General features: G+C 45.9%; 1 protein-coding gene across 5 annotated transcripts in view; it reads left to right on the top strand.

Moving 5' to 3' along the window:
- Positions 1-24,962, top strand: part of SIPA1L2 (signal induced proliferation associated 1 like 2) — a 206,995-nt gene that overhangs the window by 26,872 nt on the left and 155,161 nt on the right. For 3 of the 5 annotated variants that reach the window (XM_081038989.1, XM_081038988.1, XM_081038993.1), the window contains exon 2: positions 17,787-17,829. The gene's annotated coding sequence lies outside the window, so the exon portion shown is untranslated. Of the gene's footprint in view, positions 1-6,104; positions 6,138-17,786; positions 17,830-23,103; positions 23,128-24,962 lie in introns of those variants that run through there. The other 2 variants (XM_081038990.1, XM_081038992.1) reach the window with 2 other exon arrangements.

The following is a 24,962-nucleotide window of genomic DNA, read 5'->3' on the forward strand; positions in this document are numbered from 1 at the left end:
TCAGGGGCAGCTGGCTTCTCAGGAACTCTGTTCCCTTTAATGATTGTGTTAACATCAAAACCCACAAGCTGTTGCCTCTCCAAATAGATACACCGTGTTTGAATTCCAGCAGCGAGGGCCCTACCCTTTCCCCTACGAACACTGATACTTCGGTATATACTGGTTGATCCAAACCAGATGAAATAAGAAATGTCTTCACTGTTTCTCCTTCTGGGACCAAGTCTACAGGTTTCATATTAGCATAAGCACATCATCCAGGGCCCAGAGGACGGTGGTAGGGTCCTGCCTTGCTTGGGCTTTGACTGAGCTCTCACTTGGGGTTCCTTTTAGCAAAATGTGAACCGATGGCGGTGTGAGCCCGGAGTTGGTTTCCCGTGTGGGAAGCATGGGGGCCAGATCCCTGGGCCCCGTGAGTGTTGGAAGCCCCCTTAGGGCAGTGCTTTTTGTTCTGTGCAGGGGCAGTGGGTGAGCCCGAGAGCATGAGCTGTGGGTGCACGCACGTGCCAGGGGTGCCTGAAGCGAGCGTTAGAGCCTCGGGCAGACCGGCCTGACGACGTGCTGGGACCCGGCTTGCTTTTGAGGAAGACCTTTCTTGTCTTTCTCCTGCCCTTCCTCTGTGTCCAGCCACCACCCGCACCCCGTGCAGCTGAAAACCTGCTCTGAACTGCTCGTTATGACGAAGCTCTCTGGTGGCAGCCTCAGTGAATGGAGCAGTTTTGAAAATGGCGAGGGAGGTCACTCACCTCTTTCCCATCCGTGGCACTTTCCAGGTAACTGCTCGCCGTCCTGGAAGACGGCTGATGTTTGTGCAGTTAACATTAGGTTTGCTGGTGTTTGTGGGCCCAATCGATCCTCTAAACTATTCCGTTTGTTCATAATGAATCCAGGACTTTTCCTTTGAAAATGTTAAAGGAATAAAGCTCAAATTTTACAAGTCTTTAAAAGTCAGGTTTTCCTTTTTTTTTTTTTTTTTCTTTTTGAGAGCATATTGATTGGAACAAAATGGCCTTTTGCTGCGCAGACTCTATTCTGTGGATACATATAAGTCTAAACAGAGTCCCTCCCCCACTGAAAAGTTAATTTCGACAGTTTATGTGGAAGTCAGGGCTCTGAAAACCGCTATTGTGCAGCGAACACAATAGATGACTTTGCAGCCCCTGCCCAGTCTGAGCGGGATGGGACGAGATTAGTGTGCGGGGAGAAAGTATCCAGACCCCGGCCTTCGGTCCTTTGTGAGGGAGGTGACAGCTGAAAAGAGGCAGGATCTCAGTGGCAGCAGTGACAGCTGAGCACAGAGCGGGCTGTGCTTCTGACCTTCGCCGTCCTTGGTCCTGGTTCCCTTCACTGCAGTGGAAGGAGGTTGTTGCAGGTTGAAACTTTGTGCTACATCTTCAGTTGTCATTAGGGACCCAGACCCTTTTGTCTTTCAGGGTTTAATTTTTTGAACCAGTTTATTAGAATAAGGTCTTTTTCATTGGCCCAGGGCTTTGTGCTCTTTGGGCTAGAAATTAAACAAGGTGGGGTGAATGTGCTTTGTCTGAATGGAAGGGAGGATGGCAGGAAGGCCGCTGAGACCCAGCTTGACCCTCACTGCCGACCACCAGCAGGATGGCTTTGTGCCGAGTGAAAGGGCAGCTGACAGGTTGGGAGTTCGCTGATGCATGGAGAGGGCAGGGAGTGCCCGGTGGGAACCCTCCCGCCGCTGCTGGCTGGCCTGTCCTTCACTGATGTTTCTTTTGTGTCTTCGCAAACTTGGTGGCCCTTTGGGGGGGCGGAGGACAGGGACATTTGGATAACCACAGATGCCGGGGCCGCACCCAGAGAGTCTGGTTTCATTGGAATGGATGCGGCCTGGGCTTCCCAGAGCTCCTCAGGTGATTCTGACGTGTAGTCTAGCCTGAGACCCACTGCCTGTTTCGGACGAGGGCCTCACCGCCTGCAGGACCCCCTGTGGGGGCCGCCTGCCCCTGTTCTCTGAGCATCTGGTTTATTGCCACTCTTCATGATTTTGACTTGAATTTTTTATAAAAAGCGAAATGGCATTAGAGAACTTCAGGGGAGATTCTGACTAGATCTAAGAAAGAGCCTTTTAGACTTAGGAGACTCAGCCATTTAGGGTCCTGGGATCTGGAGAAACTTTAGTGAGAACACTGGAGCCTGTTGATTTTCCTAAACCCTTAAAGAGCCAGTTAGAAGGAGCCTGGGAAGGAAGAATTGAACTTGGCTCCTTTTAGTGCTGGTCCCAGGTGTTTCTCCCAGGAAGAGCTTGAAGATGAACTTTCGGGAACAAAAGGTATATGGGCCTTGTCACTACAGACAGAGCTCGTGGACTGTGATGAGGAGCCGGGCATGAGGTGTGGGTGCAGACCCAGCCCTGTTCTCCAGGTGTGAGTCCCTCCCCTATGCCTTGGCTTCCACACCAGCACCCCCGCCCCCATCAGCTTCTCCCGTGTTTTGCTCTCAGCACCAGCAGCTCGTTTTTGCTCCCCCTCTCTCCGCACAGCCCCCTTCCCCACTTAGCCACTTTGCTACCCTACCCACACTTTCCTTTGGTTCCGCTCTTACGTTATCAGTGAATTGGAGTAGTAGGCGTCCTGTTCTGGAAGCTGCTCTTGTGGGTGGGGTGGGGTGAGGTCATTGACAGACCGGAGGGGAGGGGGCTTTGGATCACTACAGGGTCAGAGGTCTGACCCTCGGCCAGGAGGTCAGGGAAGCAGCTGAGCAGGGCTGTCGGGCCCGCGCTTAATGTTGGCCATCCAGACCCGCAGACGGGCCAGGCAGGTCCTGCCCGTGGTGTATCTATCGTCCACAGAGAATAAGCCCCTTCGGGGGGGGGGGGGCTCTCGCTCTGTGCTTGCCGAGAGGCAGTTTTTCTAAAGACCATCATTCCAGCTCCATGACTATTGCTTATTACATTTGAGGATTTGATTTTAATGGGACAACTTCATTTTATTCTCTGTGTTGCTGAGAATTTCAATCTTTTCATTTTATTTTGACAACTTGTTGGATTGTTGGAAAACTCTTGCTGCTCTGCTAACTTTCAAGATGCCTAGCAACGTTGTGCAGATAGTTTGTAACATTTCTCTAATCATTTTAGCAAAACTATAATCAGTCATTCTATGAATAGCGCCCTAGAGACAGTAAATGTTTTCTCAGTTATTTCAGAATTCCTTATTCTCCGGAGCTACATTTTTAATGTAATGTGGTCTCTAGGTCAGGCCTTGAAAGGAACTCCCCCAGCTGATGTTCAGGACTGTCTCCAAAGTGGGCTGGTGTTAGTCCACAGGCTGAAAGCGTGCAGCGGGGGCCTGAGGGGCCCCGTGGTCTGGCGGGGCTGGCCCCCTGCCTAGGCCCCTGTCCCCGGCCACAGCAAGGACTCAGGAAACATGGCCCATCATTAGGACGCCTATGGAGCAAAGCAACATGTCTTGACTGTAAGGTAGGAGTTTGACGAGATAAGTTAACATCTTAAAGGTTAGGGGGAGGAGTATTTCATTGAGACGATCAGAGAAAATATCTTGTTTTTCTTAAACGTGTTGTTTTTGTGTTTAAGTGTGCGCTACGCGATGTAATACTTTATGCAGCCCTGAAAAGATGTGTCTTCAGAGCCACTCTTCAGCCGGTGTCTGCGTTTCCTGGGTAATCTGGGTTCACCTGCGGATGTCCAGCCCCGCTGTTGGGCTGCTGTTAAAACTGAGAATCCCTTGAGGTTATGAGTTAAAGGACCTGATTTTCTTGCTTGCTTACAACTAATTTGTCCCCCTCTGCCATTTTTCTAGTTGTACAACAGAAAAGCATGAAATGTAGGATTTAAGGAGAGAAAGGTAGTTTCACTCTTTTTTTCATTTTCTGTGAACATATGGAAAAGTGCAAACCGAAGTTTGAAATATTAGTTCTCATTTCTATTTTATATGAAGAAATTAGTCTTGCTGCTAGTTTTCTGAGGTTCTTTAAGGAAAGGTTCTGGAAGAATTGCTTTGCTTTGCTTTTTTTTTTTTTTTTTTTAATTCCAGGAAACTTATCAGTTGACCAAGTGTTTGGTTAACAATGAACATTCTTTCTTTGATGACTCAGGTTTTTTTTTTAGTTTTCTAAAAAAAAAATGTTTTAGGGCCAGTGGCCTATAGACAGCATGATAAATTAACTTTTGTTTTATTTTCACATCTAAGCCAGAAGTACTGTGATTCATCAGTCTTCATTTATAATAGAATATGATTATTATTTTTTAGGTGTGAACACTTTAGGTGGCCACAATTTTATCCCAAAATGAAGAACCTTTAAAAACCAACTGGCAGGTGGCCCCATTCAACTCTAACAGTTGAGACGTGTTTACCTCCTGAGATGGAGTGAAGGCGACTGTATCTGGCAGCTAGAGTAAGATTGTCGTCACTGCCAATTATTCAGTGACTTCTATCTATGCAGCTTCCCGTTTTAATTCAGACAGTAAGTGTCTGCAAATGTCTGTGCTAAATATTGCTCTTGCTATCAGACTGTGTGTGTGTGTGTGTGTGTGTGTGTGTGGCTAAGAACTGATAATTCTACATTCCTTTTTTTTTTTTTTCCCCTCTTTCTCTGGTGGTTTATTTTCAGTAGTAAATTAGTGGAAATAGATGACCCAGTCTTCTTTCTTCCTGATTCTGGTAGCCCCTTTTGAGCACTGATTAGTGGGAAAGAAGAGACAGGGCCCAGGTCACTGAATCCAAAGGACAATCCCTAGGGAAACACCCTTGGGTGTGGCCCTTTGTGGCAGGTGGTGCTAGAGGCCCAGGCTGTTGCCATTTCAACTGTATGTTTATTTCTTAATATATCCAAGTAAATTAAAAATTAAAACTTGAGAAAGGACTTTGGCCCTCTCCAGGGAGGGTTAGTTGGATTTGCAGTTCCATCCTGTCAACTGTTTAAGTAGAAATAGCCTTTCTTCACTGGCCACTGGGTGGATAGGGTGTTGGCACCAGGGAACCAAAGCCTCCCCCCCTCATTTCCATAAGGGACCATCCCTGTTTGACTTTCTTAGACTCTGCCCTGTTGTGGTCTCAAAATTGTGGTCGCTGAGACTGTAAAGCTCAGAGAAAGCCATGTTGGGTAAACTGTTCCGGGAGCCAAAAGACAGACAACAGTGAGACAAGAGGCAGAGGTGCTAGACAGCCAAGCAGTTCCAGGTTAACGGTTAAGCCAGGCTCCTCCTGGAGACGCAGCTGCACCCAGCGCATCCCTGTGCCCTCATGGGGGCAGCTGGCCCCGGGGGGCCTTCTCGGCAGGGCTGGTGTTCCCTGCTGTCCTGTCTGTCCAGGTGGAGCCCTGAGCTCCAGCCCCCACCCAGCCCCCCGGTGGGCTGCTGCTCTGCACCCAGCGCCCAGCCCGCGAGGAGCTCGCAGCCAGGGAGGCCGAGTGGCCGGCAGCCCTGCGCCAGTTAGTCCACGCGGGACAGGACTCATTCCTGCCCCCGCTGAGCAGTGTGGCAAATTTTCGTACTCTTCTTTTTTAACCTCCCTCCCTGAAATATCAACAGATTCCAAACTGGAATTATTTTCCAGTTTGGTCAAGGAAGTAGAGAATCACATGTGAAATATTTTTGTACTAGGCAGAGTCACTCATTTTCGTGTCGCTAAGTCTTTCCATTCAAATACTCCTGACTGTTTTCCCCTGGTTCCCGTTTGGGCTGGTGCCATCACATGGCGCTGGGGGGTCGGTCAGGCAGGAGCCGGCTTCCCGAAAACACACCCACAGCCCTGCATGCACTTCTCACTTGTCCTCGGAGCATACCTTAGACTTGATGGAGTCTAAGGTCTTTCATACTTTCATACCCTTTGTTCTGAACTTCATGGAGGGAGCTTTACACAGCTTAGTCCTTCCTGTTTGTCTTGTCTGTTGCGAGTTGATGGATTTCAGTTCTCTCTTTAAAGGGTTCCTTCTCCACCCGGGTTCCTTTGCCCAGTGCCCGTTAATGATGTCGCTGTTTGATGTTGTGACTTTGGCCACTGTCGCTTGGAAGATCTCATCCTTTTGCACTGTGGGACCATCTTTTCTGTGTTTGTCTGCGCAGATACGGGAGGAAGGCAGGGGTGTGTGTGACGACTGCTGTGGGCTGGACCCAGCGCCCTGTGCTTCTGTGAGCCGCGTCTGCGTGCAGGAAGCAGGTAGGCCCTGGTTTGAGTGAGCTTATGGCAGCAAGTCCACTGGCTGGTTTCCTCTCATACTGCCCTCTTCCGGAAAACAATGTGTGTGAGCTCAAAATGTCTCTTTCTCCAGCGATCTTGTTCATGCTGATCCTTTCATTGAGTTCAATTTCTTTCTCCAGCTTTTAAACTTGGCTTAATTTGTTTACTTTCTCCAGACTGAAATTGTACACAAAAATAAGTTGAGCCTTATTGCTCAAATTGCTCCCATTGCTCAAATTGGTGACGTTTTAGAGAAATCAGGGAGAGTCATTGTGGGTATTCTATAGGTAGAGTCTTGCTTTGAGTAGCCGGCCTGGTAGAACCTCTTGATAGAGGTGGCAGAATACGGGGGTGGGGAGATGGAGCCAAGTGCCCTGCCCCACTGTCACCATATAGGTGTTTAAGGATTTCATGAGGAAGGGGCGGGAAGAAGTGCAATTCCAAGCCAGGGGTGGGGCCAGCATCCCTAATTGTGGGGACAGCCAGGTGGTCCGCAGAGGCCCTGTGCTGGAGCAGGGATGGGCTTCCTGTTGTGCTGTGGGGTCTTAATCCTGGAGTAGCTGGCTTGTGACCTGCTGTAGGAGCTCCCATAGAGCTGTGCAAGTGTTTCAGGAATTAGAAACTGTTTTTCCATCTCTTAGACTCATGCGCTTTCCTATTGATAATGAGATTTCTAAGATTGTTCCTGTACCTCAAGTATGTCACTTTATGCATGGGAGCACACCCATGCGTGTGATTACCAGTCTGCAACTGGGTTCAGTCCAACGGATTTATTCTAAGATTCACCTAGTAAAGTTGTGGTACTGACAGAGAATTAAAGGAAGATCTAAGTGGAAAGCAGCAGTGTCTGGAATCTAGTGGAAAATAGGTCTTTGCCCTTTGTAGTGTCTGACAACTGGGTTATTTGTAAGCTGGGCCAAGGAAATTTTTAGAATTCAGTATCTCAGCCTTAGGTTCCCAGTTATTTTGATTTCACAACAGACTCTAAAGGGTACAAAAAAGTGAGACTGGAAAAAAAATTCTGCAGAAATAAGCCCAACTGAATCTTACTATGGTAATGAATTGGCAAAAAAAATCAATAATTCAGTGAGAAGTCTGTCAGCCAGTGGTGGCAAAAGACTTCAGTGAATTTGGGAGAATATGCACATATCAGTGAGCTAATTGGGTAAATTTTCATACTGTGTTACTGTAGTGTCGCCCAAGACTAGTGCTTTGGGAAATTTATAGATTAATGGAGACCCAAGTGTTTAAATACTTCAGCTGTTTGTCCCTAAAGAGAAGCCACAATAAATGTGTATTTGGCTTTATGAATTAAAATGGGGCTTTTTTTTCGCATTGTCATTTGATGATTAAGAAATTTTAGCTCAGCTGCTGTCTTTCTCACATTTGATTTTTTGTGGGAGTTGCCATCTAACTGTTCCTTTAAGATTGTAATTCTCAAATGTTTGTCTAGGGACTTTTTTTACACTTTAAAAATTAGTGAGGACTCAAGAGCTTTTATTTATGTGGATTATAGCTGTGGATATTTACCATATCAGAAATAAAAACCAAGAGATTAAAAATATCATTCGTAACTTAAAAATAATAAACCTACTACATGTTAACATAAGTACCATTTCTATGAAAAGTGACCATTTTTCAAAGCAGAAGAAACCTTACTGACAGTGTGTTTTATAATTTTTGCAAACATCTGGTGTAATAGACAGTGGGGTCGTACGTAACCTTGGCGTCTGAAGTCCTTCCGACAGGAATGGAGTTGGAAGGGGGGGTAATTTCTTTGTAGATAATTGTGGATTTTCTTTGATTGTACACTAAACAAGTGGTGTTTTTTAAATTTCGGTTGAAACCATATCCCTGAACTTTTAAAACTCTGTTCCATGTATGATTTTGGATATCACGCATTGGTCATACGGAGGACCTCCGAAATGTTGATACATTTCATTTTGCAATATCAAAAAAAAATTGTATCACCAGTTATAGAAGTCTTTCAATATAAGGAAGTTGTTATCTCCACAGTGGATGTGGATATACGAGTTTTCAAAAAGTCTAATTTTTGCAAAACAGCTTGGCTCTTATTATTTGATCAGTTTTCCATGAAAACAGGCCCGTTTTGCCCATAACATGCCTACCAAATAGAGAGCCATGTCTGAATGACTGCAGTTTGCGTCCTGTGCTTTCCAGTCAAAGGTGGAGCTTCATGACGCAGTGGCTCTGCCACCTTCCAGTTGTGTCTCGGGCGCCTTTTCTGGCGACAGCATTGGCTTGAGCAGTAGGACTCCTCTGTGTGTTCCCCTTTCCTTCACCCAGAATGTTAAAACATGTGCACTCAAGGGTAGAGATGTGATAACATTCAGTGTTTCTACTTCTCAACAAGGACATTAAGTATCATCATCTTTTTAGACATTTGTTTATGTTTGTCGGCAGTCGTGCCACAGGTTACCAGTGCAGTTTGGTGCCACTGCCTTGCTTTGCGTTAAGGATACTTTTGCACAACGGATGCCGTAGAACAGGCAAACAATGCCATAGGATTTCTGTGAAAGTCATTGGCCTGAGGGACCCCACAGGTCTATGGTTCACATTTTTGAGAACCATTGGGAAAGGTGCTAAATGAAGCAGAAGCTATATTTGTGTGTTACAGAAATGGACCACAGACATTGCGCTGGGCTGGGGGGGCGGGGGGCAGGTAAGATGTGGAAGAGAGTGACCGGCGAGTGACACTTCCGCTGGGGATGTCACCTCATGCTCCCGAACATCTAAGTCTGTGCCTGGCACGTTACTCAGGAAATACAAGTCGTAGTTTGAAGAATTCGATTGAGAGTAATGGGCTTATATTATAAATTTAGTGGATTTTTAAAAATTGGATTTATCAAGGTACATTTTTGCCCTTGTGTTATAAAAGTACTGAAGCTGTGGCGTATAGTCACAGCCACTTGCATACCTTCTGTCCTGTGATTCCATAGTCTTCCTCAGTTACCCTGGCCCTGGGGTCTGTGTTCTGTCCCCTCAGGGTCCCCGTCACCAGGGCGCAGACCATTCCAGCAGCGATCACTGTACTCTTGACTGATTTTACTTAAAAAGCCGAGCAGTGCTTTCCCCGCTTGGGGACAGAACCCCGCACATAAAGGCGGCATCGAGTCGCTTAGGAAACGGACTCTTCTCCTCATGCACAGTGTCATTCACTCCCGTGTTCCTATGTTTGTGCGCGGTGACGAGGTGGTTGGTTAGCAGCTTGTTTCGTTCTCAATGTGTGAAGTGTCAAAAGTGTGTTCTCCTTGGGAGTTCCCAGAAGAAAAAGACTTTCGTGCTGAGAAGATCTTGTCATTTCTGTCACCGTGTTTCTTTGTTCTTTTTCAAATTTATCTTGGGGATAGTGAGGACTCATTTATACTTTTATGGGTTAGAACCGCTGCCTTTGTGTTTTTTGTTTTGTAGTTTGTTACCAGTTTCAGTTATTCAGGATAGCTGGGTACTCATGAGTCAATACCCTGCCGCATTTTCGTTTTCTCTTCAATTTCGGACTTTGCGAGATGACATGGGAGGCCCTGCTTGGGACTTTGGAATTCGCAGGTCGGAGGAGGTTTTCAGAGGCTCTGAGACGCGGCCAGGTGTCCTTCCGCTGCTCTTTCTGTTCCAACTCCCCAGTCGTGGGGGCATTGTGGAGTCGATGGACTTGTCTAGATAAAATGAAAATGTCTGGTAAAATATTAATAAACATATTATTGGACGTCTGCTCCTGAAGATGTGGACCTGACAACTTTCTTTTTCACTGACTTCACTGTGATAATGGGAAAGATCAAAGGACGGTGTGGTCAGGGCTGTAGTGAGCCCATGTCCCTGCCCTGTCACCGTGCGTGGCAGCAAACAGGCCCCGGGAGGACTGACCGGCTTTGCTTTCATGTGGGATTTTCCTGGATTAGCTGATGAGGCTGAGCTAAGTAAATATTATCTTCTCTTCTGTTGGCCTTTTGTTTTGAAATAGCATCCCAACCCCACTCCCTACAGAGTTTTCTTTTTATTACTGTTATTATTTTTATAGATTAGAGGTGCCACCTTTTCCAGCCTTGCTCATCACTTTTTTCTCACTTCAACCTGTGAAATGTTTCCTTCAGTTCAGCAAGAAGCATTTATGGAGCGTTCGCAAGTCAGTAGCTGTGTTATTACTAAACCTGCATTTTTGCTTCCCGCGGTTTGGAACACGATTTGCATGTTCCGTATCAGCTCTCTTAGCATGTCTTCCCTCTGCTTTTCCCCTCGTTGGGTCATTACAATTAAGGAGACCTTGTTGTGGAGAAGGCGTCTTCCAGACTCCAGGAGCCTTCCTGCAATCCTCAGGTCCTGACTTTCTTCCTCCTTTGCTCTCTCTTATTGTTTCATTGTCGTATTGCTTTATCTTTGATGGGTGCAAGAGCTTCAGGAGTCAGCGGCTGGCTCCTGTGGAGTGTGGAAAAGTTTGGAAGGTGAGAGAAACAGGAAGGAAGGGAGAAGATATTAGAGAAGAAGATTCTTCCTTGATCAGTTTTCGCTTATGCAAAATTCCTCACCTTTGGCCTTTCTCCTTCTTTCCCCCACTGACTTAGAAACTGTACCTCTTCTGTGTTTGTGTAATAAGACCCAGAGTGTTCTCGTCCACAGATGATGCTGTAAACCATCTTCTTTTACTGGAGGGATAAGAGGTCTCAGCTAGAAAATAAGCATTCGACTCTAGAAAAGTAGACTTTACTGACTACCTTTATAGAGCTGTCATCTAATGGCCTCATACGTGGGTACTGAGAAAACATAGAAGTTTTCTGGAATACAGCAGATAGCTGGGATGGAAGGTTAAAGGTTACTCTCTTTTATTACATTTGAAATGGTTTCATTGTATTTTCCCCCCAAATTGTATATTAGTTACAGAAGTTAGCTTTGCATTTTCTACTTTTATGTATATGAATTAAAGATCTACATCTCAGGTAAGCAGATACATACTTATATAAAATCGGAACAATGTGAAGTAACGGGGTTTAAATGAAATAGACCCGTACTACTTACTAAATATTTGATAGATGTCAGCTGGATGCTTTCCTCTTCCCCCAGATGTGACAGCGTACTGATTAGATGACTTTGCACTGTCTGATTTATTTCTTCTTCTAGTTGTGGTCAAGCCTGTAATAGAAAAATCTATACCAATTTATTTTCCCTTTCTCATTTTTCTCCTGCCTGGTTTGCCCAACTCATCATGGATTTTTCATCTTGTAGTTTGTGTAAGTGGTATTTAAGTATGATTCCAGAAACTCATCTCATAATGGGTTCTGTCCCTTTCTATGTCAGAAAACAGAGACATCGCTAATAGCGAAGTTATTAGCTGGGGCATTTTTACCTTTTACAGATACCTGTAGTCATTTGTCAGAATTTAGACTTTCTTAGTTTATTAGGATTGCTATTAGTACTTTCCCTTCAATTAGAGAATCCACGCAAATTTCACAAATGTGTCTTATTCTTTCCTTTCATCATAATTTAATAACTACTATTTTAGGCATATAATAGAGGATCCTCCAGTTTTAAATGGCACCATTGTAACACCATTCCCGCAGAACTTGGTTCAGCCTGTACGGAGAGCAGGAGTTCACTCGCAGCTCTCTGAGGGTGCCCCATTTGGTCCTGGGTGCTCCTACGGGTGGGTGGGTGTTTACCTCGTAAGCTAACAGACATAAATAACCACATGAAGGCACGCTACTTTCTTATTTGTCATGTTTTGCTGGGCTACATGCAGATGACACAGCTGCTGCTGATGGAAGAACAGGGACCAGCAGGCATTCGAAGTCCAAGGTCCTTTTCCTTCCTGGGTAGGGGTCTGTGGTGACATGTAGGACTCATCATGCACATCTTTCCGCGGGTACAAAGGTTCCTGGTTTCCGTATTCTGTCATTACTCGTCATGCTTTCCCCACTGCGTAGCGGACAGGCGTCTTCACCAAACAACATCATGGCTTCTTGCTGCTCCACCCTCTACCTGAGCAAGTCAGAAAAGCCTCTCGGGGGTGTGAGCAAGCCCGGCAGGGCAGGAGCTGAGGGACTGCTGGTGGCGTGGCTCTCTGGGCTGAAGTTCGGGCGTGGTGGCCACTGTGGAGGAGTTACAGCCTTTAGCTTTCATCTAGCAGGTGTGCTGGTTCCCGAGAATCTTCCTGATAGACCTTACTTGTGGGCAATACTGACAGGGCCCAGACATTTCCTAAAGCACATGAAGGCCACCCCAGTAGTCATGGTAATTTAGTTATTGACTCCTAAAAGGTTAATGTAGTAAATGTATGCAAAGGCATAAAGACTTTGAGTTAATTGTGACGTCATCGTCAGCCAATGTTTTTGAGTCCAGAGAGCTGGCCTGCGCCTGCTTATTCATTTCACCACCGATTTATTGGTTATCTGTCATTGCTGAGGCTTCTGCTCATGAGGAACTCACAAGTGATGGCAGCAGACTTCGCTAATAAATCACGTGTGAGACTGACTGAAAATGTTGGAGCCAAATATGCCAGCAGTGTTCTCTGGGAGCAGTACAGGGAAGTGACACTGTCACAGAAGGTTTTCTTTAAAACCTTTTCCCCTAGAAACGTCGGAGAAAGTTTTGCGTGGGTGGAAGCTTTTGTCTTAGGCTCTGAGGGACGGTGATATTTTGGGTGATCAGGCCATCCTGATACAAGGGACACAGGTGGAAGACTTTAGGGCATATTTATTGGGGGAAGGGCATTTATTGCAGACTGATTCAGGGAAAAGGTACTCAGGCCATTTTTCGGATTGATTTAAAGGCTAGAGATTGAAGTTGTGCAGGGTGCACTTTGGAATAGGTGTGTTCCTCTGGAATGTGGGTGATGAGTGACAGAACCCCAACTTAAACCACCTGCAGCAGAAGAGGAAAGGTCCTGCTCAAGTAAGCGGGGTGTCTGGGAGGAGCATGCTTTGCCCACGGCTGGGTCCCGGGCTCAGACGTCCTGGGGTCTCCTCTCTCGGACCTTCATGTCAGCCCTTCCCCCATGTTTGCAAGCCAGCAGCCAGCACCTCACATCCTCCCTGCTTCGCCCCCTCAGTGGAAACCGAACGTGTCTCCCAAGACCCCAGTAGCACCCCGAGAAGATGTAGGAGCTTTGTCACGGTTCTGTGCAGTCCTTGAATGAGTGGCCAGCATTGCACTGAGGGCGGGGACCAGAAGAAGGTGTGCTGGGCAAATCATCCCCCCCCCCACCCCGTGGCTGCCGGGGCTCGTGGCTGAAGCGGGGAGGCAGCTGTCAGCGCACATAGAAGGTGGTGAGGAGGCAGTTGTTTGGAAGAATGGGGAGTCTGTGTTCTGCACGTTGAGTTGAGGGCGCTGTGCGTCATTCACGTGTTCTTTGGCTATTTGGGGGAGGCTAGCAGGGGACCCACATATGTGGTCCATGTTAGAGACAGGCCTGAACAGGTGAGCTCACGGCGGAGGATGAGGTATTAGGTGGAATCATGGGAAATTCCTGTTTTTCACATAAACGGGCAGAATACTGGTGATTTCATACGGTTCAGCATGTTCTGTAGAAATGCCCGTTTGGAAATGACTGGTCTCGTGTGCTTCTCAGTGGCTTTTAAATCTCCATGGACCGGCGGTCTTTTTTTGTTCTTTGCCCCATGTCCCCCTTCCCTCTGTCCTTCCCTTTTTTTCTTTAAAGAAGACATCTATCGGGTGTTTTGTAAGTCAGAGCATAGTGCTTAGTGCTGGATATGTAGCCTTGAACCGGACGTGAAAGGCCCCTAGAGAATTTCCCACGAGCCCAGACTCTCGGGGTGACTGGCACTGATTCCATATTCCCCCCAACCCCATGTGTGTGCTGTACTTCCGGAGGGCCGAAGAGGGCCGGAGGGTTGGGGTTCCGGCTGGTCTGCAGACCTGCGGAAGGGGCCCAGAACCGATGGGGGCAACAGGCAGGAACCCCTGTGCACGCTGCCAGAGTTCACAGGTGCAAGGACAGAAACCAGCACTTACCACTCTGCCCCTCGCAGAGAGCTCAGTATTTTGAAAGGAATTTTCATTTTTTAAATCAAGAACAAAACAAAAATTAGCTTTACCCAGGTGCTGGCTTTCCCTGAATACAGTAGTACCTCGGTTTTCGAACGTAATCTGTTCCAGAAGACTGTTCGCCTTCTGAGACGTCCGAAAACCGAGGTACCACTGTACTAGCAAGCCCGTCCTAACAGTCGAGGGAGGAATAGTGATTTTGAGCTGGGTGGAATATTTTTATTCTTCTCAGTGGGAAGAAAATATTTGCCTTCTCTTTCTCAGAACCGCTTGCACTGGGAAAACAGCTGAGGGACCTGCTGGTAGGAACAAGGGCCAGAGCTCTGTCTCCTGCAAATCTGGGTTTCTGGCAGCTTCCTATTGGAGTGGGAGGCAGCCCCTCTCCTCAGGGCCCGGCAGGGTGCACCTTCCCCTCCCCCCCTTCCCTTCCCTCTGGCAGGAAGACCTCAGTCTGCCCCAAGCTCCCTCTGGCTTCTCTGCAGCCAGAACCAGGCAAAAGACAATGGCCAGTTCCTCATATAAACCACCTGCTTGGCAGGAAGTGAAGCAAACTCAAGTCCTCGATGCCACTTGGAGGATTTGTGGTTTCCTTTCCTGTCAGTAAACAAAGCAGGCGGTGCAAAGAGGGGGGCATTCATTGTTTACAGGATGTTTGCTGTGTCAGAGGAAGGAAAAGTGCCTGCTGCAGAGCCCGACTCATTGTGCGAGGGAATTACAGCGTCATGGGACGCGCCTGCTGGAGCCGAGAACCACTGGGGAATCCTCACGAAGCAGACAGCTCTCAGTAGGACTTTTAAAGGCGTCTCTTGTAAATCAAAGTTGAGGGTTTTATAATGTATGAAATCAAATATATGGCGATGGAAGGAGCACTGACTCTGGGTGGTGAACACACAATGGGATTTATAGATGATGTCATACAGAATTGTACACCTGAAATCTATGTAATTTCACTAACGATTGTCACCCCAATAAATTTAAAAAAAAACAGAAACCAGAAAGCCGCTGTAGAGAAAAAAATGGGTTTCTAAAACTTCGGAAAACATTGATACTTTAGAAAATTTGATTTTGTTTTAAGTTGTACAAGTTGTGCTTTGCTCGCCAGGAACATTGATCCCTTGTGGTGCGGCTGTGTGTCCTGCGCGGGCCAGCCCAGGCTGCTTTTCAGGGTCTCCAGTGCTGCGTCCAGGTCACTGGTGTCCCTGCCTCATGGCAGAGGCTGTCTGTCCCCCTGTTTCTATCAGCAGTTCCCAGCCCAGGAGCTGAGAACCCAGCTGGTGGTCAGTGAGCGTTTGCCGAGTGGCTGGACGTTTGCCGAGTGGATGGACGTTTGCCGTGTGGATGGACGTTTGCCGAGTGGATGGACGTTTGCCGAGTGGATGGACGTTGGCCGAGTGGATGGACGTTTGCCGATTGGCTGGGCGTTTGCCGAGTGGATGGACGTTTGCCGAGTGGATGGACGTTGGCCGAGTGGATGGACGTTGGCCGAGTGGATGGACGTTGGCCGAGTGGCTGGACGTTTGCCGAGTGGATGGACGTTTGCCGATTGGCTGGGCATTTGCCGAGTGGCTGGGCGTTTGCCGAGTGGATGGACGTTGGCCGAGTGGATGGACGTTGGCCGAGTGGATGGACGTTGGCCGAGTGGATGGACGTTGGCCGAGTGGATGGACGTTTGGCTGTACATAATAAGCTAATGAAGACTGAAACCATGGCATACGGTGTCCAATAATATATCCTTTTCTAATTACTTTATGTTGGGAAGTCTTTTTAATAAATACTTTTCTTTTTATTATGCTAAAGTATACATAACAAAATGTTACCGTTTCCCCATTTCTAAGTGAGCAGCTCAGTGGCGTTGAGCTCACGCCATCCTCCACTCGGAGCATTCTCATCTTCCCGAGCAGAAACTTCCTCCTCGTGAGACACTAACTCCCTGCTCCTCTCCCAGCCCCTGGTGCTTTCTGTCTGTAGGAATCTGACTACTCTAGGGACCTCATATAAGTGGGATGTGCATTATCTGTCATTTGTGTCTGGCTTATTTCACTCAGCATCACGTGGTAGCAGGTGTCAGAATGCTGTCCCTTTTTAAGGCTCAATGATATTCCATTATATGGATGGACCACAGTTGGCTTATTCATTCATCTGGTGATGGACACTTGGGTGGTTTCTGCCTTTTGGCTGTTGAGTATATGCTGCCTTGAACACGGGTGTCCAAGATATCTGTTCAAGCCCCTACTTTCAGTTCTTTGGGTTTGTACCAGAAGTGGAATTGCTGGGTCCGGTGGTAACGCTGTGTTTAATTTTTTGAGGAGCTTGCGGTACTATGCTGTAGATTTTTAAACTTAGAATCGGCCATCTGGGCTGCACAAGTTATGTCAATGAGAATTTCTTTCCCCTCCCTTACCCCTGCACATAATCTTAAATTCAGCTGCAATGGGGGGACTACTTACAGTAACTCTTCATCAGCTGTGTCAGTGCTTCCTAAAAGTTGAGAAAGATTGGAAAAGACGAGTTTCCAAAGCCGAGGCCAATGACAGCCTTCTTGGAGGGTGACCCTGTAACTGACTCTGTTCAGAGGGGAAAGGGCAGTGTTCATACGTGCAGGGACATCAGGTGTAACCGGGCCGTGTGGGGCCCCCCACTCGTTGGGGTCTGTGTGTTAGGGTCAGAGAAGCCGCGTGGATGGCACTGCATCCAGGCTGTGCACTGCTCACGGTGCTTGGCGTCTGTGTGATGTCAGGGAGCAGTGTGGGCCCCAGGGCACCTCACTCCTAATTAGTTTGCAGAAATTCTCATAATTACTGTTCTAGAAAATGAAATAGAAAGAGCCTGATCTTAGGAGCCGACTTGAGTTCACACCCTCCTTGGTGTGACTTGAGGATTCACTTTGGGCAAGTGACGTGTCCCTTAGAGTGCCAGTCTCCTCTTCCAGGGGGCAGAAAGGGACGATTTCTTAAGGTGCTTGTGAGTTTGGAAGTAACGTGTAAAGTTTAGTGGATGTCCTGGTGCATAGTCAGCTTTGCTCTCCTGACACTGACGCTGACATTGGCTGTTGTTGCTAAAAGCTGATGCACTTTCCCAGGGGTCAGTGCCAGAACAGACCCCGGAGCAGCAGGTCTCAGCAGTGGGCTTAGGTCCCTGGAAACTCCTCAAAACCATCAAAGGTCCCAAAGAGCTTTGGATTACGTGGCTTTTCTCTGCTGATATTTATGATATTAGAATTAAAACCGAGAAGTTTAAAACTATGAATTTAAAGTGGCAACAAGCCCTTTGCATTTTATTATAAATAACAAGTTTCATGAAAATCACTATTTTCCAAAACAAAAACTGAATGCACAGAAAGAATAGCATCCCTTTACATTTGTGCAGATCTCTTCACTCTTTGGCTTAAGAGAATTCAGCTAGATTCTTAGGTCTTTGGTGCTGTGACATGCTACTCACCCTCTGGAGAGAAGGAGAGTGAGACAGTGAATGGCTTGGTGTCCTTGTGAAATGGCTTTGACCTGAGGGGCCCCTGGAGGCGCTTGGAACCCGTCCCTCCCCTGGGGATCCTCAGACTACACTTTGAAAAGTGCTGACCACTCATCTTTCTGACTGGGTCCCTTTCTTGTCTTACAGCATCTTGTCCTGGCTGTGCGTGGAGCCTGCTTTCTCCCTGGAGGTAAGCTTCCTCACCCCAATCAGCCTCTTTGAGTTTTAAACAGGCTCATGTATCCCATTAATGGTTTCCTTCCTCCCTCCCTTTTTCTCTCCCTGCCTCTCTTCCTCCCTCACTCCATCCCTTCCTTCCTACATTGTTTCTGTTCCCCTTGACTTATGGATCGAATGTCTGATTTTTTCACTCCCCGCAGCAAGCCTGTGTGAGCATTTCACTGAGCTCTGGAATCGCCTAAATTTGGGAGCTTCAAAAGGAGTTACTAGCAAGCTCCTGTGAGCGTCCCATGATGTGTTTAAAAGGATGAGTTTTAAATTGGTTCGAACATGTCTACATGAGTGTCCCTTAGATTACACGGACAAAGTGGGAGTGTAGTGGTGGCTGAAGGGCTGCAGGAAGGCTGCCGTCCTATTGGAGGAGCGTGACGTGGGGGAAGGGGTGAGCATGCACTGGGAGGTCCCTGTCAGTGCAGGGGGGGGGTGGGGGGGAACCTTCCTCTGCCCTTCACAGGTATCCCAGCTGGTCTAATAATTCAATCTGCATGAGCCAATTAACAAGTGAAAGTAACAAATGTAACTACATATGTACGTATGGGAACCCCACATCCATGAGCCTTTCAGAGACAGAAAGGAAAAGCAGTGTATATAGGAGGTCTGACAGTTAAGTTTGCAAACTTGTTGCAGCAATGTTGCTAACCTTTTTTGGTATCAGAGGGATTATTCATTATGAATTTGTACCAACTGGACAGACAGTTAACCAAGTTTACTATTTGGAAGTGCTGGAAAGGCTGCGTGAAGAAGTTAGACGTCCTGAACTTTTCACCAACGATTCATGGCTCTTGCATCACGACAATGCACCAGCTCACACGGCACTGTCTGTGAGGGAGTTTTTAGCCAGTAAACAAATAACTGTGTTGGAACACCCTTCCTACTCACCTGATCTGGCCCCCAGTGACTTCTTTCTTTACCTAAAGATAAAGGAAATATTGAAAAGAAGACATTTTGATGACATTCAGGACATCAAGGGTAATACAACGACAGCTCTGATGGCCACTCCAGAAAGAGTTCCAACATTGCTTTGAAGGATGGACTAGGTGGTGGTGGTGGTGCATAGCTTCCCAAGGGGAAAGGTGACCACAGTGACATTCAACAATGAGGTGTGTAGCACTTGTTCTAGGATTGTTCATGAGCTTATTTGTCCTACCTCGTATGACATTCTGAGCTAAGGTTGAAGTCAAGCACCTGGGGCAGCAGAGGGTCATAACTGGACAATAAAAAGAGCAGATGGTCAGTAACTAGTAGTCTTCCCTGCCCTATAGATAGGGCATGTGTGCTGTTTCTGGTGATCACTCTTATTATGGACAATGCTCCTAATTTAAATTCTTCTAGGTAGTTAAGAGGAGGCAGAAGGTTTCCTCGAGTCTGCAGGGTCTCAGTTGCCTTTGGCTAATAATCCAAATGCCACAGTCACATCTTGGGGTGACTTGTTCTGAACCCCTACATGAGGAAGGCGGTGGACACAGCGGGGTTGAGGACTAGGGCCCACGCTTCCTGAGGAGGTTCAGCCGGCTCTGCCTGAGGCCCGGTGGTGTCACCTTAAATACCGTCTTTGGACATAGAAGAAGGGCAGAGTGAGCTGTCCCTGACTTGTGTGTGTTCACAGGTACTGCGTTTTCTGTCACAGCAGGGAATACGATGAGCTTGTGAAGAAGCTCCCGGACCTAACCGTCCCCTTCACATTTGGTTTCTGGCCTTGGATTATCCAAAGTGGATTAGCATCCTTCTCTCTGTCTGTACGCACGCACGCACGCACACGCGCACGCACGCACGCACACAGAGTTTCCTTCTGCACCGTGGAAGGATGAGTTACATATGTCATGGCCCTTTACCCTCCAAGTGCATTTCCTAAAAATAGAGATATGTACTTAGTTAGCAATAGTTCAGCAATCAACTTTGGATAACGTCATATTGGCTGATTACCTGTACCCAATCTGTTATTTGTATTCCAATATTATCATCTGACCCGAAAGTGTCCGTATAGTGTCCCATACAGGTTCCAGTCTGGGGTCAGGTCCTGCGTCCAGTTGTCTTCTCTCTTGATCATCTTTATTTCCACAGCGTTTGTCATTTCTGCATGTTGATGCATTTTGAAGTCTGTGGCCTGGGAGGCTGCATTTAAAATGTTTTTAAGTGACTAAGCACTTTAACAGTGGCCAAGTATCGTGGAGAGAGGGAGTACATCTCCATCACACGTTTTCTCGTTACACATTATAACCACATAAAGTACACATGTTTCTAGTGTCAGATTGTGAAACTCTTCCCAGGAGAGAGGGGAGGAATCAGGGAAACAAACAGTAAAGAGACTCAGCCTGAGAAGACTCTTCCCTCTTCTGTGTGACTCAGAAGACTTGGCCAATGTGCTAATGAAAGCATTGGAGCCTGGATAAATTCTGACGTGGAAATAACAATGGAGGGAGATAGTTTTCATTTCCGCTCAGGAAAGGAGAGCTATTCCCTAGGTCTGTTTTAAGGAAAGAGCCTGACTTCGTGAAGCTGGACTTGTCCCTCCTGCTTCCTTGGTCTGCACTGAAGCCAGCTGACAAGTTCATTCTGTTACCAGCCTCTGGCGAAACGAGGGGCCCCTCCTGCTGCCTGGCACAGCTCTGCTTGGTCTCTGTCCTTCCCTGCTCCTGAGGATGGTGGGGACACAGCTGCCGCCTGGGGGTGACACTTTCCAGGTTTTCTCCCGTCAGATGTGTGCAGCAGCAAACCTGGACACAGTGTTCCCAGATTAATCTCTTCATGGTTAATTTTGATGAGTGAAGTGATGGGGATATTATAGAATATGCAACTGTATAAACATTTATGCTGCCTGCTCATAACTGTAAGTCTAGTTCATTTTGTCAAAATGTATGTTCTTTAGTTTTTAAGTTTATAGGTGCATTCAGTTCAAACAACACAGAATATATAGAGCATAACCCCTGCTATAATCTCAGTCCCCAAAGGCAATCGCTGTTGAGAGACTTTCTTTTAAATCTACATGCATACTTTTTAAAAAAAACAAAATGAAAAATGTGATTATTCAGTACATACTATTTTGCCAGTTGGTTTTTTTCACTTACTAGTATATTTTGGAGATCTTTGCATTGTTAACATCTTAGCAGTTCCTACTTAATCTCTTCAATGACAAAATGGCTTTCATTGTGTGAATATACCATACTTTATGTAACTACGGAAGAACACTGAGGCACTTGTCAGTATTGGGCCCTTGTTAACAAATGTTCGTATACAGATTTAGACAACTGTCAGTTGAGCGCAAAGGAGTTGGGAGGTCATGGCTGGAAATAGTGACAAAGATTTATTTTATTCAAGGGTTTAGGATTTGCATATTGGAAACACAACTAGGCAATACCAAAGAAGAAGAAAGAAGAAAGAAAAGCTAGGTTCTTATAGTAAAGAGAACATTCTTGAGAAGAATCAGTCCTCTGGATTGATCCAAGATGGTTCATCTAGGTGACCGGTGGTCTGGATAACGGATGTCAGGTGGTCTGGATATGTGAACCTTCCATCCTACGTGCTTCAGACAGCTGTGCATAGGGTTTACAGACATCTCCAGGCATTGACACAGGACCCAAAGTTCAGAAGTGGAGTTCCCAGGCTAGTTAAGGGAAGAATGGAATCGTGTCCTCATGCCTCAGCCTACTTGATTTTAGAAACTTAGCAGCTTGACTGTTGTGACTCTATTTTATTTCTTCACTCTTTCCTCACAACTTTTTCTTTAGTATAAATTCCCAGGAATGGAATTCCTGTATGAAAAAGTACAACACACGTAGAATTTTGGTGGCTATTGCTAGACTGTCCGTCAAATAGGTTCTGTCCATTGTGATTCCATCAGTGACGTATGTGTGAGCCTCTAGCCTTCACCAACAGTGAGTAAGCTCGATATTTTATTTGTTTTTGATTTTAATTGTTTCATTGTTTTAATATTTATGTTCTTTTTAAAAAAAATAATAGTGAAGTTAGGTACTTTATTGGCCACTTGTCTTTCTTTTGCTGACTTATCTTTTGGATTATTGCATGTACAGATTTGTTTTTAAACTTCTTTATTCCGGATATGAGTTTTTTTGTCACATGATGCAAACAAGTATTTTTGCAAATTCTTAGTTATTGTCTTCTCTTCTTTTCACCACCGTTTGAGTTGTTAATGATGTGAATCCAGACGGATTCTTTAAGAGCATGTGCTGCTATAACAATTAGGCTGCTCTTTACCAGTGCTTTTCTGGGTGGAAAATCCATTTCCAATGTGATCTGAAGATGGGTTACAATCATACCCCAATTAAAGAGGACTTCACAAATCAGTACAATGTATTTGTTGTTAAAATGTATGAATGAAGTTCATTTGCTATGGTTCTTTTATTTTCTCTTTTGCAAGGACTTTTATTCTTCCATAAATGTTTACATAAAGAGTACATTGCTTGCAATCTATAAATTGTGTAATAGTATGAGAACTGAGGAGGCGACACACCGGGTTAGCGGCTGATCTGTTTCATAATCCTGTGTAAATGGTGTACCATTGTGGGTCCTCACTTCCCATTGATGGAATCAGGACTTATTTAACTAAGATCCTACAGGCTCAGAAGCTTGTTTATCAGAGGATTAGGGGGCTTGTTTTGTGGGAAAAATCAGTTATTATCATTGGGGATTTCTAGGAAAAGTGTGGGCTAAGCTCCAAATTCTTGTCCTTACAACGCTGCATAGAATTTTCAAGATAGCTGGGACCATCATGTATAGTGTGTGTATTTCAGCCTTTAGATTTCTGGTAAGAGTTTTTAACTCCTTGGGCATTTTCTTACCAGAAAGGTGTTGTCCTGCAGCCTGGAATGTCTTGTTTCTCCCACTCTGCTCTGAACTTTACCTTCAACCTTCTCTACCTTTTTTTGAATCAAAATAAGTATTGGTAGGGATGCTAGGCTTCCTTTCTATCCCGTCCTTTTTCCTTTTGCCTAATTTTGTAAGGCCCTTAGAATTTCACTCGGATGGACCTCTAGGGGTCCATTATTTATCCCCATTTACTTAAAACATTCTCAGACTAATACATTTCTCATTGTCCTGCCCAAAGTTTCTGAAGAAACATTGTGGTTACTAGATCTCTGCTGGCGGAACGATGTCATTTGCTTCAGTAGCGGTGAGCCGTCTGCTGCCAGGATCAGGACGTCAGGAATATGTCTTATTGCGACGGTACCTGATTCCTAACTCAGATGCCTGGACGTTGGGAAATGCACTAGCCTATGTATAAAATGCTTAGGTGAGCTCACATCTCTTCCTCATGTTCATTTTTGCTGCTTACCCTCCTGGAATTTAAAGGCCAGTTAACACAAACATCTTCCAGACATTCAGAAACATTTCATTTCATATCCTGCTATCAGCCAGATTTAGAAAGCTTGGCCACCTCAGGCAGATGATCTTAAAATCTGAAGACCTCAGGGGAGACAGACTGGGCCCTCCCGTCCCATACACCCTGGAGGGTGATTTAGTTCAGTAAATATCCATTGGGTAACTTCTGTAAGTGGCGTACTCTGGTGCCAAGGGAAATAAGATAATTAAAATGCGGCCCTTCCTTGTCACGAGTTAGTAATCTACTGGAGAAGAGAAAGTATATACAGCTAGTTCTAATCAAAGACGCGATTGCTGTAATCATCAAATACGGAGAATACTAGTGAGCCGAGATGGTGGTGGTCTCTACATCCAGCAGGATGCCCAGCATCCTCTGGGCACTTCATCACACACCTGCGTACATTTAGACACATGCCTTTTGGTGTACTCGTTACTGCAAAAACGATGTGTGGAAAGAGCTCATTTGGTGGATTTGCACATGGTCCCATAGGGTATGAGAATTTGGGGAGGTCTCCGAGGGTGCAGGGCAGGCTGGGCAAAGTGTCCTCTGTGTGTCCCCGTTGTCGTGCTCCGGGGCAGCCCTCGGTTCCCTCAGCTTCCTCTCAGCCCCAGAAAACCCTCCTCTTTCTGCAGCACCTGGCCCCAGTGAATCAGTAGGATTTGATCTTTAATTGTATGGGTCCACACTCTGCTTTCTTGTGGACTGATTCATGCTAATCAGACACAAAAAAAATCTGTTTTGCACTTGGAATTATCTTTCTTAATTGACAAGATACAATTTTCTTGATAACTGGGGATTTGTCCCTTTTCCTTTTTCCAATTTCTGTTCTTACCACTTAGTTCTATCTAGTTGAATAAATGACATGTGCTTTAGGTCTGTTACATGACAAGTAATTTTTTTCCCCAAATGTAAATCTGATCAACCTGATCACGTGACGGGACTTGATGATTCAGTGTGGCAGACACTTAGTCTCATTTGCAGTATTCCTGCAGGCCATTTTCTCTTCTGCCTAATGATTCTTATTGGACATTATGACACTATGATTTGCTTGCTGTTAACTGTATGGTACATAATATTTTAGTACTTTACCTGTCTGTTTAAGCAGTACCTAATCTCTGAAGTAGGTACTGTTAGCCACATTTTAAAATAAGGAAACTGAGGGCCAGGGAGGTTAGATGATTAGTTCTGGAGCCAGAAACTGACTGTGGCGGTGTCCCCAGGGCCAATGACAAAGGAGAAAGCTGAGTCATCCGTTATATCTTACGCAGATTTCAGGATTCGATCCTATAGGTGGACGTGAGAAGAACCAAAGAGAAGAGCTTGTTTAATTACATTGATAACGTCCATTTATTGTTTTATCAATCACTCATAAAGATAAATGTACTGATATTATGTGTAAGACCAGATAGAATCCTAACAAAACTTTTAGAATGTGGACAAGAAGAGTATGAAACAATTCTTGTGTGTTCTGATAGTCAAATGAGTGTTGAAGGAATGACCTACCCGTGGCCCGAAGACCCACTTGGTGTATGGAGCCCCTCACAATGTAGGAGGGTTCCCTGCGGTTGTGAATAGTGATCTCTTCCTGTTAGTTGAATCTTCACTTAAGCAGCTTCCTAGTTTAAGTGGTATGTCTGCAGCCCCTAGGAAATGTGAATGTGACTGATGTGAAGGTTGGAATATTATCATTACGAAATGTTTAAAATTTGCCAAATTTGTATGTCTTCTACAGTGCTATTCTTTGA

Source organism: Rhinolophus hipposideros (genome assembly GCF_964194185.1).
Source record: "Rhinolophus hipposideros genome assembly, chromosome: 26".
Taxonomy (NCBI): domain Eukaryota; kingdom Metazoa; phylum Chordata; class Mammalia; order Chiroptera; family Rhinolophidae; genus Rhinolophus; species Rhinolophus hipposideros.